The sequence below is a fragment of the Hyla sarda genome, chromosome 6, assembly GCF_029499605.1.
Source record: "Hyla sarda isolate aHylSar1 chromosome 6, aHylSar1.hap1, whole genome shotgun sequence".
NCBI classification, from domain to species: Eukaryota; Metazoa; Chordata; class Amphibia; order Anura; family Hylidae; genus Hyla; species Hyla sarda.
Genome location: NC_079194.1, coordinates 21388809 through 21404399, shown reverse-complemented (window position 1 = coordinate 21404399; position 15591 = coordinate 21388809). Strand labels below are relative to the sequence as shown.

At 43.1% G+C, this 15591-nt stretch overlaps 1 long non-coding RNA gene across 1 annotated transcript; it reads left to right on the top strand.

The window, feature by feature from the left end:
- Positions 1 to 925: 925 nt before the first annotated feature.
- On the top strand, positions 926 to 11760 carry LOC130277558 (uncharacterized). The gene is made up of 3 exons (XR_008845469.1): positions 926 to 1131; positions 10987 to 11059; positions 11679 to 11760. It is a non-coding gene; the product is annotated as an uncharacterized LOC130277558 (long non-coding RNA).
- Positions 11761 to 15591: the final 3831 nt, after the last annotated feature.

Here is a 15591-nt window from a genome sequence, read left to right as displayed (position 1 = left end):
AGTTTGAGCCATGGCAGATTTACCAAAGCTCAAACTCAGAGCAGGAAACTAACTGAAAACCCGTCCATGTGCTCTAGTTGTTGCATAACTACAACTCCCAGCATGCATGGAAAGTCAAAAGGTATGCTGAGAGTTGTAGTTTTGCTACCTCACTACTGGTGGCCAAGGGTGATTGGTGCTGTGTCAGACAGCACCTGTTACACTTTTTTTTTCCGGGTCACCAGAGACCCGATTGGCCCGGACAGTCCATATGGAAGGTCACAGTACAGAGACCACTGTACAATGGTCTCCAAACTGTGGCCCTTCAAACGTTATAAAACTTCAACTTCCAGCATGCCCAGAAAATCAACCCATATTTCGTGCTTTGAGTTTGAAAGGGGGAGGCTCTCTGTACCAAATTTTTGGCAGCAGATTTCTGCTGAAGTATATCCACCTCAAACCCTATTTTATAATGCAGATCTGTCACAAATATGCAGCAAAACTGCATGCATTACTTGCGGATTCTGTTTCAGATTCACCTTGGATCTCTCATCCTATACACAGAAAATGGTGAAATCAGTCACAAATCCACAATGTAATGAGCGGCTGTTCTGACTCATTTGGATTTAACTAAGGTCCATTATTTTCCTGTAGGACACATCATCGCGGCAGCAGCTACATCATAAGAATTTATCATTTTTCTTATGCTATCTCCCCCAGGTTCCTGGTTGCAAATCCAGCCCTGTGTATCAGAAATGTGACAGACCCTATTAAACCCTTCCCAATTCATTGCTTTTCATTTCTTTTCTTTTTTTTTTCTTCTTCCTCCTCGCCTTCTAAGATAATTTTTATTTTTCACATAATGGGGATTTTTTTTTATATATTGCACAACAATCTTTAATATTTTGCCTGGTAAAATGTTAGATATCACAAAGGAAGCCTGACAGGCCCCATTAAAAATAACACTATAAAATCATATAGTGGCCTTACCGGCTTTCTTTGGTAACTTTCCCTTATGACATCACACATGTGACATCATCAAGTGTTTGGAGCTATCTCTACCAGCCACTAGTACAGTTCAGGCATTAGCGATCAGAGGGAGCGCAGACAAAGAGCAGAAGATGAGGAAGAGGATAAGATGACACAGGAGAGGTAAATAAATCCTAAATATTGATCAGAATACATCTAGAGTTCTAGACTTGCAAATGATGACTAGATCTATTACATATGAGGTGTCAAAATAATAATGTAAATTGTATTAAATCTAATTATTTAACTATACACTTTGCTGATGCTCACAAATGACCAAGTATATACTGTCTATTCAATTCTATTACACAAAGGGGGAGATTTATCAAAACCAGTGGAGACAAAGGGGGAGATTTATCAAAACCAGTGGAGACAAAGGGGAAGATTTATCAAAACCTGTGCAGAGGAAAAGTTGCTGAGTTGCCCATAGCAACCAATCAGATCACTTCTTTTATTATGTAGAGGCCTTTTCAAAAATGAAAGAAGAAATCTGATTGGTTGCTATGGGCAATTCAGCAACTTTTCCTCTAGACAGGTTTTAATAAGTCTCCCCCATAACGTTGACCCGTTGCCCATAGCAACCAATCAGATCAGCTTTTATCATTTTCAACAAGGCCTCTGAAAAATAAGTTATTTGATTGGTTGCTATGGGCAACTAGTCAATTTTTTCTCTGCACTGGTTTTGATAAGTCTCCCCTATATGTATAGTTTTCGGTAAATAGAAAGGGAAGCACCTAACTGTCTAAAACACACCTATATGTTCAGTGTATGTGACCTACTAATGGGGGTGACAGGGAAGTGATATAAGAGATCTCTAACCTTTAACATGAACTCGTGTTATAACGTAAAAGAATTTAGGTTGAAATAATGTATATTTAACTATTATAATGCTGGATTTCATGTTTGACTTTTAATACTGTATCATTAAAAGAAATGCATACATTGAATTTTCCTTAACAGGATTGTCCCACAAAGCAAATTTGGAAAAATCAGATGTGTGCCCCACACATATATGCAAAGGGGTACAAATGTAAAAAAAAAAAAAAAGGGGGAGGGGTTTATAAATGTGCTGTTTTTAAGGAAAATAACTTATATCCCTGGATTTGATCACCGAGTTTCCTCTCTGAGCTCTAACCCAGTGGTATCCAAACTGCAGTCCTCCAGATGTTGCAAAACTTCAACTCCCAGCATGCCCAGACAGCCATTGGTTGCAGCCAACTGACGATAGCTGCAACCAATAGTTGTTCAGGCATGTCCAGGCATGATAGGAGTTGTAGTTTTGCAACATCTAGAGCAGTGGTCTTCAACTTGAGGACCTCCAGATGTTGCAAAACTACAACTCCCAGCATGCCCGGACAGCCAACAGCCGTTGGCTGCCCGGGCATGCTGGGAGTTGTAGTTTTGCAACATCTGGAGGTCCACAGGTTGAATACCACTGATCTAGAGGGTCGCAGTTTGGACACCTTTGCTCTAACCCTAATGTTGCCAGGCAACAGAGCACACACTTTCCCACAATCATCCTTGCTTATAAGCACAGTGGAGACAAACTGCCATTAACTTCAGGAGACTGCAGCTGAACTGAGCATGTGTTACCTCGCCATAATGGGTCATAACCAAGGGCAACAGTTATCAAAACAATGTGAGTACATGGAGGATTAGTAATCTTATATCTCTCAAATAATATTGTAATCCTGGTACATTTAAATATGTAAAATTTCACATAATGCAGTAACCTGTTAAGTACCAAGGGAATACAGGTATGCCTTTACTCCCTGGTACTTAACCACTTAAGGACCTAGGGCGTATGGATACGCCTTGACGTCCTGGTACTTAAGGACCCAGGGCGTATCCATACGCCTGTGGGAATTTCGGTCCCCGCTGTGCGCCGGGCGGTGACCGGGCCGGGGTGACTGCTGATATCAATCAGCAGGCACCCCGTGCAAATGCCCAGGGGGGTCATCAGACCCCCCCCCCCCCCCATCGGTGAGTGGCGCAAATCGCAAGTGAATTCACACTTGCGATTTGCGCCGATTCCGGGTCATACGGGTCTATTGTGACCCGGTGACCCAGAATAGTAACCTTTTAAGTACCAAGGGAATACAGGTATGCCTTTACTCCCTGGTACTTAACCACTTAAGGACCTAGGGCGTATGGATACGCCTTGACGTCCTGGTACTTAAGGACCCAGGGCGTATCCATACGCCTGTGGGAATTTCGGTCCCCGCTGTGCGCCGGGCGGTGACTGGGCCGGGGTGACTGCTGATATCAATCAGCAGGCACCCCGTGCAAATGCCCAGGGGGGTCATCAGACCCCCCCCCCCCCCCCCATCGGTGAGTGGCGCAAATCGCAAGTGAATTCACACTTGCGATTTGCGCCGATTCCGGGTCATACGGGTCTATTGTGACCCGGTGACCCGGAATAGAAGGGGGATTGCGGTTGTCTAAGACACCCACGATCCCCCTGTAGGCATAGGAGTCAGGTGGCAGGGTTGCCACCCCTCCTATCCCTGCTATTGGTCTGCTATTGATCGTCAGAGGCGACAACCAATAGCAGAGCGGGGGCGGGGGGGGTTAACTTTCGTTTTCCCCGTCCTGCCCACCCACAATAGGCGGGGCAGAACGGGGAACCGAAGGGGACCGGGCGCCGACGTCCACTTACCCGTCCGGAGGCTGCGGCGACGTTGATCGGCGGGCGGCGTCACGTGCGTCTGAAGAGGACGTCTGCCGGGATCCTACGGAAGCCGGTAAGTTGATCTGGAGGGCTACAGTCTGAGACCGTGGTCCCTAACTGTAGCCCTCCAGATGCTGCAAAACTAAAACTCCTAGCATGCCCACATAGCTGTTGGCTGCCCGGGCATGCTGGGAGTTGTAGTTTTGCAACATCTGGAGGTCCACAGGTTGAATACCACTGATCTAGAGGGTCGCAGTTTGGACACCTTTGCTCTAACCCTAATGTTGCCAGGCAACAGAGCACACACTTTCCCACAATCATCCTTGCTTATAAGCACAGTGGAGACAAACTGCCATTAACTTCAGGAGACTGCAGCTGAACTGAGCATGTGTTACCTCGCCATAATGGGTCATAACCAAGGGCAACAGTTATCAAAACAATGTGAGTACATGGAGGATTAGTAATCTTATATCTCTCAAATAATATTGTAATCCCGGTACATTTAAATATGTAAAATTTCACATAATGCAGTAACCTGTTAAGTACCAAGGGAATACAGGTATGCCTTTACTCCCTGGTACTTAACCACTTAAGGACCTAGGGCGTATGGATACGCCTTGACGTCCTGGTACTTAAGGACCCAGGGCGTATCCATACGCCTGTGGGAATTTCGGTCCCCGCTGTGCGCCGGGCGGTGACCGGGCCGGGGTGACTGCTGATATCAATCAGCAGGCACCCCGTGCAAATGCCCAGGGGGGTCATCAGACCCCCCCCCCCCCCCCCATCGGTGAGTGGCGCAAATCGCAAGTGAATTCACACTTGCGATTTGCGCCGATTCCGGGTCATACGGGTCTATTGTGACCCGGTGACCCGGAATAGTAACCTGTTAAGTACCAAGGGAATACAGGTATGCCTTTACTCCCTGGTACTTAACCACTTAAGGACCTAGGGCGTATGGATACGCCTTGACGTCCTGGTACTTAAGGACCCAGGGCGTATCCATACGCCTGTGGGAATTTCGGTCCCCGCTGTGCGCCGGGCGGTGACTGGGCCGGGGTGACTGCTGATATCAATCAGCAGGCACCCCGTGCAAATGCCCAGGGGGGTCATCAGACCCCCCCCCCCCCCCCCCCCATCGGTGAGTGGCGCAAATCGCAAGTGAATTCACACTTGCGATTTGCGCCGATTCCGGGTCATACGGGTCTATTGTGACCCGGTGACCCGGAATAGAAGGGGGATTGCGGTTGTCTAAGACACCCACGATCCCCCTGTAGGCATAGGAGTCAGGTGGCAGGGTTGCCACCCCTCCTATCCCTGCTATTGGTCTGCTATTGATCGTCAGAGGCGACAACCAATAGCAGAGCGGGGGCGGGGGGGTTAACTTTCGTTTTCCCCGTCCTGCCCACCCACAATAGGCGGGGCAGAACGGGGAACCGAAGGGGACCGGGCGCCGACGTCCACTTACCCGTCCGGAGGCTGCGGCGACGTTGATCGGCGGGCGGCGTCACGTGCGTCTGAAGAGGACGTCTGCCGGGATCCTACGGAAGCCGGTAAGTTGATCTGGAGGGCTACAGTCTGAGACCGTGGTCCCTAACTGTAGCCCTCCAGATGCTGCAAAACTACAACTCCTAGCATGCCCACATAGCTGTTTGTTGTCTGGGCATGCTGGGAGTTGTAGTTTTGCAACATCTGGAGGTCCACAGTTTGGAGATCACTGTGCAGTGGTCTAAAAACTGTAGCTCTCCAGATGTTGCAAAACTGCAATTCCCAGCATGCCCAGAAAGCAAACAGCTGTCTCGGCATGCTGGGAGTTGCAGTTGGGTACCTCCAGCTGTTGCATAACTACATCTCCCAGCATGCCCTTCGGTGATTAGTACATGCTGGGAGTTGTAGTTTTGCAACAGCTGGAGGCACCCTGGTTGGAAAATATTGAGTTAGGTAACAGAACCTAACTGAAGGTTTTCCAATCAGTGTGCCTCCAGCTGTTGCTAAAGTACAACTCCCAGCATGCACGGTCTGTCAGTACATGCTGGGAGTTGTAGTTTTGAAACAGCTGGAGGTTTGCCCCCCCCCCCATGTGAACGTACAGGGTATATTCACACAGGCAGGTTTACAGTAAATATCCTGCTTCAAGTTTGGGCTGCGGCAAATTTTTCGCCGCAGCGCAAACTCCTAGCGTGAAATTCACCGTAACCCGCCAGTGTGAATGTACCCTAAAAACACTACACTACACTAACACATAATAAAGAGTAAAACACTACATATACACCCCCTTACACTCTCCTCCCCCCCAATAAACAATTTAAAACATCTTGCACGGCAGGGTTTCCAAAACGGAGCCTCCAGCTGTTGCAAAACAACAACTCCCAGCATTTCTGGACAGCCACTGACTGTCCAGGCATGCTGAGAGTTTAGCAACAGCTGGAGGCACCCTGTTTGGGAATCACTGGCGTAAAATACCCCTATATCCACCCCTATGCAATCCCTAATTTAGTCCTCAAATGCGCATGGTGCTCTCTTACTTCGGAGCCCTGTCGTATTTCAATGAAACAGTTTAGGGCCATATTCAGGAGAAATTGCACTACAAATTTTGGGGGGCTCGCAAAAAAATTTAAAATACCCACATGTGACCCTATTTTGGAAACGACACCCCTCACGGAACGTAACAAGGGGTATAGTGAGCCTGAACACCCCACAGGTGTTTGACGAATTTTCATTAAATTTGGATGGGAAAATGAAAAAAATTATATTTTCTCACTAAAATGCTGGTGTTACCCTAAATTTTTCATTTTCACAAGGGAAAATAGGAAAAAAAGCCCCCCCAAATTTGTAACCCCATCTCTTCTGAGTAAGAACATGCCACATATGTGAATTTAAAGTGCTCTGCGTGCGAACTACAATGCTAAGAAGAGAAGGAGCGCCATTGGGATTTTGAAGAGAAAATTTGGCCGAAATTGAAGGCCATGTGTGTTTACAAAGCCCCCTTAGTGCCAGAATAATAGACCCCTCCCACATGTGACCCCATTTTGGAAACTACACCCCTCACATAATGTAATAAGGTACAGTGAGCATTTGCGCCCCACAGGTGTCTGACAGTTTTCTGGAACAGTGGTCCATGAAAAATAAAAATGTAATTTTGCATTTGCCCAGCCCACTATTCCAAAGATCTGTCAAACGCCAGTGGAGTGTAAATACTCACTGCACCCCTTATTAAATTCTGTGAGGGGTGTAGTTTCCATAATGGGGTCACATGTGGTCGGGTCCACTGTTCTGGCACCACGGGGTCTTTGTAAACGCACATGGCCCCTGACTTCCATTCCAAAAAAATTCCCTTTCTATAAGCTCAATGGCACTTCTCCTCTTCTGAGTATTGTAGTGCGCCAGCAGAGCATTTGACATCCACACATGAGGTATTTCCATACTCAGAAGAAATGGGGTTACACATTTTGGGGGTAATTTTCTCCTATTACCCCTTGTAAAAATTTGGGGAAAAAACAGCATTTTAGTGAAAACTATTTTTTTTTCATTTACACATCCAACTTTAACAAAAAGTCGGGAAATACCTGTGAAGTGTTAACGCTCACTGTACCCCTTGTTACCTTCCTAGAGGGGTATAGTTTTCAAAATAGTATGCCACATGTTTTTTTTTTTTTGCTGTTCTGGCACCATAGGGGCTTCCTAAATGCGACATGCCCCCGAAAACCATCAGCAAAATTTGCTTTCAAAATGCCAAATGTGACTCCTTCGCTCCTGAGCATTGTAGTTCACCCGGATAGCATTTTACGTCCTAACATGGGGTGTTTGCATACTCAGAAGAGATGGGTTACAAATTTTGGGGGACATTTTCTCCCATTACCCTTTATAAAAATGGTAAATTTGGAAAAAAAACTGCACTTTAGTGAAAAAAAAAAAAGTTTTTTCATTTACACATCCGACTTTAACGAAAAGTCATCAAACACCTGTGGGGTATTATGGCTCACTGGACCCCTTGTTACGTGCCTTAAGGGGTGTAGTTTCCAAAATGGTATGCCATGTGTTTTTTTTTCTGCTGTTCTGACACCATAGGGGCTTCCTAAATGTGACATGCCCCCAAAAATCATTTCAGAAAAACTCACTCTCCAAAATCCTCCTTCCCTTCTGAGCCCTCTACAGCGCCTGCCGAACACTTGACATACACATATGAGGTATTTCCTTACTCAAGAGAAATTGGGTTACAAATTTTGAGAGGATTTGTCTCCTTTTACCTCTTGTAAAAATTCAAAAACTGGGTCTACAAGAACATGTGAGTGTATAAAATGAAGATTTAGAATTTTCTTCTTTATTTTACTGTTTTTCCTGTGAAACACCTAAAGGGTTAACACAATTACTGAATGTCACTTTGAATACTTTGAGGGGTGCAGTTTTTATAATGGGGTCAGTTGTGGGGTATTTCTTATAAGAAGGCCCTTCAAATCCACTGCAAACCTGAACTGGTCCATGAAAAATTCCGATTTTGAAAATTTTGTTAAAAATTGGAAAATTGCTGCTGAACTTTGAAGCCCTCTGATGTCTTCCAAAAGTAAAAACATGTCAACTTTATGATGCAAACATAAAGTAGACATATTGTATATGTGAATCAAAATATAATTTATTTGGAATGTCTATTTTCCTTACAAGCAGAGAGCTTCAAAGTTTGGAATTTTTCACCAAGAAACGATGCAAGTATCGACAAAATTTTACCACTAACATAAAGTAGAATATGTCCCAAAAAAACAATATCGGAATTAGAATGAAAGGTAAAAGCATCCCAGAGTTATTAATGCTTAAAGTGACAGTGGTCAGATGTGCAAAATACATTCTGGTCCTACAGTGAAAATTGGCCTGGTCCTTAAGGGGTTAATATAGACCTTTGTTTTCTTTTTTTCTTTAATATAGCGTTACTGTTATTACCATTTAATACTTCATTAAAAACTAAGCATTTTCCTTATATATTTCCTTTAAAAAATTTATTGCTAAAGAGGAGAAATAAATGTTTAAAAACATGGCCACAAGGGGTCTCTGTCTTTTCAAATTTTGATAACAAACCCTGGTATCTAGGGCTCTTTGGTCCTGACAAGAAAGGGACTGCAATTCTGAAGGGAGGGGGAGTGGGGGTGTGGTTCTATCTCTCCTCTGCTCAATCAGTGCAGTGTATCATTGCAGCTTTCAACTCTGTGAGGAGAACACCTGTGAGATCCAGACAGCATGCAGCCTCTTCAGGGGAAGCATTCACATGTACAGTGACAAACAATACAAGGTCCTTAACTAGTATATAGAGCATATATGGCTGCATTATAGTTATATAGAGCATGCATTTAGACAGAAACCTGTACAAGTGTAAAAATGTTTGTGCAGACCTCATGACAGGGGAGGGGGAGGGGTTCATCATAATACAGGGAAAACACCCCCAGCCTCTGAGAGGAAATCATAAAAACTCATTACAGGAATATATAGATCAAAAGGTATTTTACATATTAACATATGCATTTTTTATGCATACAAGTCTTAGGGCACATTACTACACTGATTTAAGCATGTATATTTATTTACTAATGACAGTACCGCTTTAACCCCTTAAGGACATATGCAATAAATGTACAGTGCTGCCAAGCGCATCTTAGCGCACAGAGCTCTACAATTATGGAGCAGTGTTTTGGCATATTGCCAAGGAGAGTCCTGAGACCCCCCCTTGTTGTAGATCGCTGTGAATTGCCAGTCAATTCTGGTCTTTGGTGACACGATGACATGGAAAATAAGGGACCAAGACAGCACCAATCACCCCTAAGCAGCAGGAGTTAGGTGGCACTGGTGCTACTTGACGATCGCTGTGATTGGTTAGCCGGGACAGGCCGAACATTCACTGCTCCTGCTGGTTGGCACCCGTCCTGCCGGAGGAAAGAGTGTGTGCACGTTGGGAACTGTTAGAGGTACTTGTGGCAACAACATGGTCGGCAGAAGCAACATCATGATCAGCCTCGGCGGCGGCAACATGATCAGCGGCAGGATCCTGGCTGGCGGTGGCAGCAGCAGGAGGTGAGGCCTTTGTGTCTCCTGCTGTTGCATAAGTGCGACTCCCAACATAAAAAAGGAAGCGCACACAAACATGAGGAGATGAGGAAGAGGACAAGATGACACAGGAGAGGTAAAAATCCTAAATATTGATCAGAATAAATCTGAGTTCTAGACTTGCAAATGATGACTAGATATATTAAATATACTGTCAAAATATTAATATAAATGTTTCCTATCTAAATATTTAACTATACACTTTGCTGATGTTTACAATTAATCAAGTATATACAGTCTATTCAATTCTATTACACAAAGAGTTGGGGTGGAAGTATTATATATTGATATTGTATATTCATATTGGTAGTGTTGCATACATGTAAAGGCAAAAACACTTAAATGTCTAAATATGTTTATTGTATGTGACATACTAACAGGGGTTATAGGAAATTAATATGAGGGATCTTTGAACTTTTAACAGGACAATTCCAACAGAGACACACACCTCCTCTTATAACATAAAATAAGAATTTAGGTTTATATTATCTATAAGGTTTAGCCATTATAATGGTTTCAAAATCAGGCTAGATGTAAAATCTAGACCTGCAGAGATGTCACAGTCTCTACCTTATACATGAAGATATATGTGTTGTTTATAAGTAGATCGTCTATTGACAGCTTTTTATATAACACAATCATATCTCAGGTACAGAGATTAGGAACATTTATGATCCCTAATATCTGTTTTTTATCTGTAGGAATCCATTTTTCAATATGTAAAAGAATAGACTAGACTGACCGCAGAGTTTACAAGTTTTCTTTAGGCTGTGGGCTGACTGACGGCAGCTTTAAGACTGAAAGGGCTACTCCACTCCCCAGCGTTCTGGAAATTTAGTTCCTAACGCTGGGTGCGGGTTTTGAATTTCGCCCCCCCCCCCCCTCGTTATGTCACTCTATGCCCCCTTAATGCAAGTAAATGGGAGGGGGTGTGATGAAGGTCACACCCACTCCCATAGACTTCCATGGAGGGGGTGGGGTGTGACATCACTAGGGGGCTGAGTGATCCCCGAAGCCGGCACCCAGCATTTAAACCTAATATTTTAATCCTGCCCTCCTTCCCACAAAAATAAAATTAAGATATATATCCCTTAAAATGTATGAATAAATAAATAATATTTCAAAATGACTGAGATAAATAGTTCTGGCCCTAGAGTGTTATATATATTAGCATCTGTAGCATGAATCAGGAACATGTTATCATAGTTGTGTTTTTTTTACAGGTGACTGATGCCAAGTGAGAGGTTGAACCTGACATATACCCCCATCAACTGCAATTAAGGAACTACAAGACAGGTAATTAATATTTATATTAATTACTGATAACAATCAGGCTAGATATAAAATCTAGACCTGCAGAAATGTCACAATTTCTACCTTATACATGAAGATATATGTGTTTTTAAAAGTATATCATCTATGGGTAGCTTTTTATATAACACAATCATATCTCAGATACAGAGATTGGGAACATATATGATCCCTAATATCTGTTTTTTATCTGCAGGAATCCCAAGCGTTCGGAAAATTTAGTTCCAAACGCTTGGTGCGGGCTTCGGGGGTCGCCCCACCCCCCCTCGTTATGTCACTCCATGCCCCCTTAATGCAAGTCAAAGGGCGGAGGTGTGATGAAGATCACACCCACTCCCATAAACTTCCATGGAGGTGGATTGGGGGTGTGACGTCACGAGGGGCTGGGTGATCCCCGAAGCCAGCACCCAGCGTTTGAACCTAATATTTTAATCCTGCCCTCCTTCCCACAAAAATAAGATATATATCCCTTAAAATGTATGAATAAATAAATAATATTTCAAAATGACTGAGATAAATAGTTCTGGCCCTAGATTGTTATATATATATTAGCATCTGTAGCATGTATAAGGAACATGTTATCATAGTTGTGTCTTTTTTACAGGTGACTGATGCCCAGTGAGAAGGTGAGCCTGACATATAACCCCGTCAGCTGCAATAAAGGAACCACGAGACAGGTAATTAATATTTATATTAATTACTGATAACAATCAGGCTAGATGTAAAATCTAGACCTGCAGAGATGTCACAGCCTCTACCTTATACATGAAGATATGTGTTTTTTATAAGTATATAATCTATGGATAGCTTTTTATATAACACAATTATATCTCAGGTACAGAGATTAGGAACATTTATGATCCCTAATATCTGTTTTTTAACTGCAGGAATTCCTTTTTCAATATGTAAAATAATAGACTAGAATGACCGCAGAGTTTACAAGTTTACTTTAGTCCGTGGGCTGACTGACGGCAGATTTAAGACTGAAAGGGGTACTCCACTCCCCAGAGTTCGGGAAATTTAGTTCCAAATGCTTGGTGCGGGCTTAGTGGGTCGCCCCCCCCCCCCCCCCCTCGTTACGTCACTCCATGCCCCCTTAATGCAAGTCAAGCAAGTCAATGGGCGGAGGTATGATGAAGATCACACCCACTCCCATAAACTTCCATGGAGGTGGATTGGGGGTGTGACGTCACGAGGGGGCTGGGTGATCCCCGAAGCCGACACCCAGCGTTTGAACCTAATATTTTAATCCTGCCCTCCTTCTCACAAAAATAAGATAAATATCCCTTAAAATGTATGAATAAATAAATAATATTTCAAAATGACTGAGATAAACAGTTCTGGCCCTAGAGTGTTATATATATTAGCATCTGTAGCATGTATCAGGAACTTGTTATCATAGTTGTGTCGTTTTTTACAGGTGACTGATGCCCGGTGAGAAGGTGAGCATAACATATAACCCCGTCAGCTGCAATAAAGGAACCACGAGACAGGTAATTAATATTTATATTAATTACTGATAACAATCTGGCTAGATGTAGAATCTAGACCTGCAGAGATGTCACAGTCTCTACCTTTTACATGAAGATATATTTGTTGTTTTTTAAGTATATCGTCTATGGGTAGCTTTTTATATAACACAATCATATCTCAGATACAGAGATTAGGAACATATATGATCCCTAATATCTGTTTTTTATCTGCAGGAATCCCCAGCGTTCGGGAAATTTAGTTCCAAACGCTTGGTGTGGGCTTCGGGGGTCGCCCCACCCCCCTCGTTATGTCACTCCATGCCCCCTTAATGCAAGTCAATGGGCGGAGGTGTGATGAAGATCACACCCACTCCCATAAACTTCCATGGAGGTGGATTGGGGGTGTGACGTCACGAAGGGGCTGGGTGATCCCCGAAGCCGGCGCCCAGCGTTTGAACCTAATATTTTAATCCTACCCTCCTTCCCACAAAAATAAGATATATATCCCGTAAAATGTATGAATAAATAAATAATATTTCAAAATGACTGAGATAAATAGTTCTGGCCCTAGATTGTTATATATATATATTAGCATCTGTAGCATGTATAAGGAACATGTTATCATAGTTGTGTCTTTTTTACAGGTGACTGATGCCCGGTGAGAAGGTGAGCCTGACATATAACCCCGTCAGCTGCAATAAAGGAACCACGAGACAGGTAATTAATATTTATATTAATTACTGATAACAATCAGGCTAGATGTAAAATCTAGACCTGCAGAGATGACACAGTCTCTACCTCATACATGAAGATATATGTGTTTTTTTTATAAGTATATTGTCTATGGATAGCTTTTTATGTAACACAATCATATCTCAGATACAGAGAATAGGAACATATATGATCCCTAATATCTGTTTTTTATCTGCAGGAATCCCCAGCGTTCTGGAAATTTAGTTCCAAACGCTTGGTGCGGGCTTCGGGGGTCGCCCCACCCCCCTCGTTATGTCACTCCATGCCCCCTTAATGCAAGTCAATGGGCGGAGGTGTGATGAAGATCACACCCACTCCCAAAAACTTCCATGGAGGGGGATGGGGTGTGACATCACGAGGGGGATGGGTGAACCCCGAAGCCGGCACCCAGCATTCGAACCTAATATTTTAATCCATCCCTCCTTCCCACAAAAATAAAAATAAGACATTTATCCCTTAAAATGTATGAATAAATAAATAATATTTCAAAATGACTGATATAAATAGTTCTGGCCCTAGAGTGTTACCTATATTAGCATGTATCAGGAACATGTTATCATAGTTGTGTCTTTTTTACAGGTGACTGATGCCAAGTGAGAAGGTATACCTGACACGTACCCCCGTCAGCTGCAATAAAGGAACCACGAGTCAGGTAATTAATATTTATATTAATTACTGATAACAATCAGGCTAGATGTAAAATCTAGACCTGCAGAATGTCACAGTCTCTACCTTTTACATGAAGATATATGTGTTGTTTATAAGTATATTGTCTATGGATAGCTTTTTATATAACACAATCATATCTCAGATACAGAGATTAGGAACATATATGATCCCTAATATCGGTTTTTTATCTGCAGGAATCCCCAGCGTTCGAGAAATTTAGTTCCAAACGCTTGGTGCGGGCTTCGGGGGTCGCCCCATCCCCCTCGTTATGTCACTCCATGCCCCCTTAATGCAAGTCAATGGGCGGAGGTGTAATGAAGATCACACCCACTCCCATAAACTTCCATGGAGGGGGATGGGGTTTGACGTCACGAGGGGGCTGGGTGATCCCCGAAGCAAGCACCCAGCGTTTGAACCTAATATTTTAATCCTGCCCTCCTTCCCACAAAAATAAGATATATATCCCTTAAAATGTATGAATAAATTAATAATATTTCAAAATGACTGAGACAAATAGTTCTGGCCCTAGAGTGTTACATAAATTAGCGTCTGTAGCATGTATCAGGAACATGTTATCATAGTTGTGTCTTTTTTACAGGTGACTGATGCCGAGTGAGAAGGTATGCCTGACACCTACCCCCATCAGCTGCAATAAAGGAACCACGAGACATGTAATTAATATTTATATTAATTACTGATAACAATCACGCTAGATGTAAAATCTAGACCTGCAGAGATGTCACAGTCTCTACCTTTTACATGAAGATATATGTGTTGTTTATAAGTATATCGTCTATGGATAGCTTTTTATATTACACAATCATATCTCAGATACAGAGATTAGGAACATATATGATCCCTAATATCTGTTTTTTATCTGCAGGAATCCCCAGAGTTCGGGAAATTTAGTTCCAAACGCTTGGTGCGGGCTTCGGGGGTCGCCCCACCCCCCTCGTTATGTCACTCCATGTCCCCTGAATGCAAGTCAATGGGCGGAGGTGTGATGAAGATCACACCCACTCCCATAAGCTTCCATGGAGGGGGATGGGGTGTGACGTCACGAGGGGGCTGGGTGATCCCCGAAGCAAGCACCCAGCGTTTGAACCTAATATTTTAATCCTGCCCTCCTTCCCACAAAAATAAGATATATATCCCTTAAAATGTATGAATAAATTAATAATATTTCAAAATGACTGAGACAAATAGTTCTGGCCCTAGAGTGTTACATATATTAGCGTTTGCAGCATGTATTAGGAACATGTTATCATAGTTGTATCTCTTTTACAGGTGACTGATGCCGAGTGAGAAGGTATACCTGACACATACCCCCGTCAGCTGCAATAAAGGAACCACGAGACAGGTAATTAATATTTATATTAATTACTGATAACAATCAGGCTAGATGTAAAATCTAGACCTGCAGAGATGTCACAGTCTCTACCTTTTACATGAAGATATATGTGTTGTTTATAAGTATATCGTCTATGGATAGCTTTTTATATTACACAATCATATCTCAGATACAGAGATTAGGAACATATATGATCCCTAATATCTGTTTTTTATCAGCAGGAATCCCCAGCGTTCAGAAAATTTAGTTCCAAACGCTTGGTGCGGGCTTCC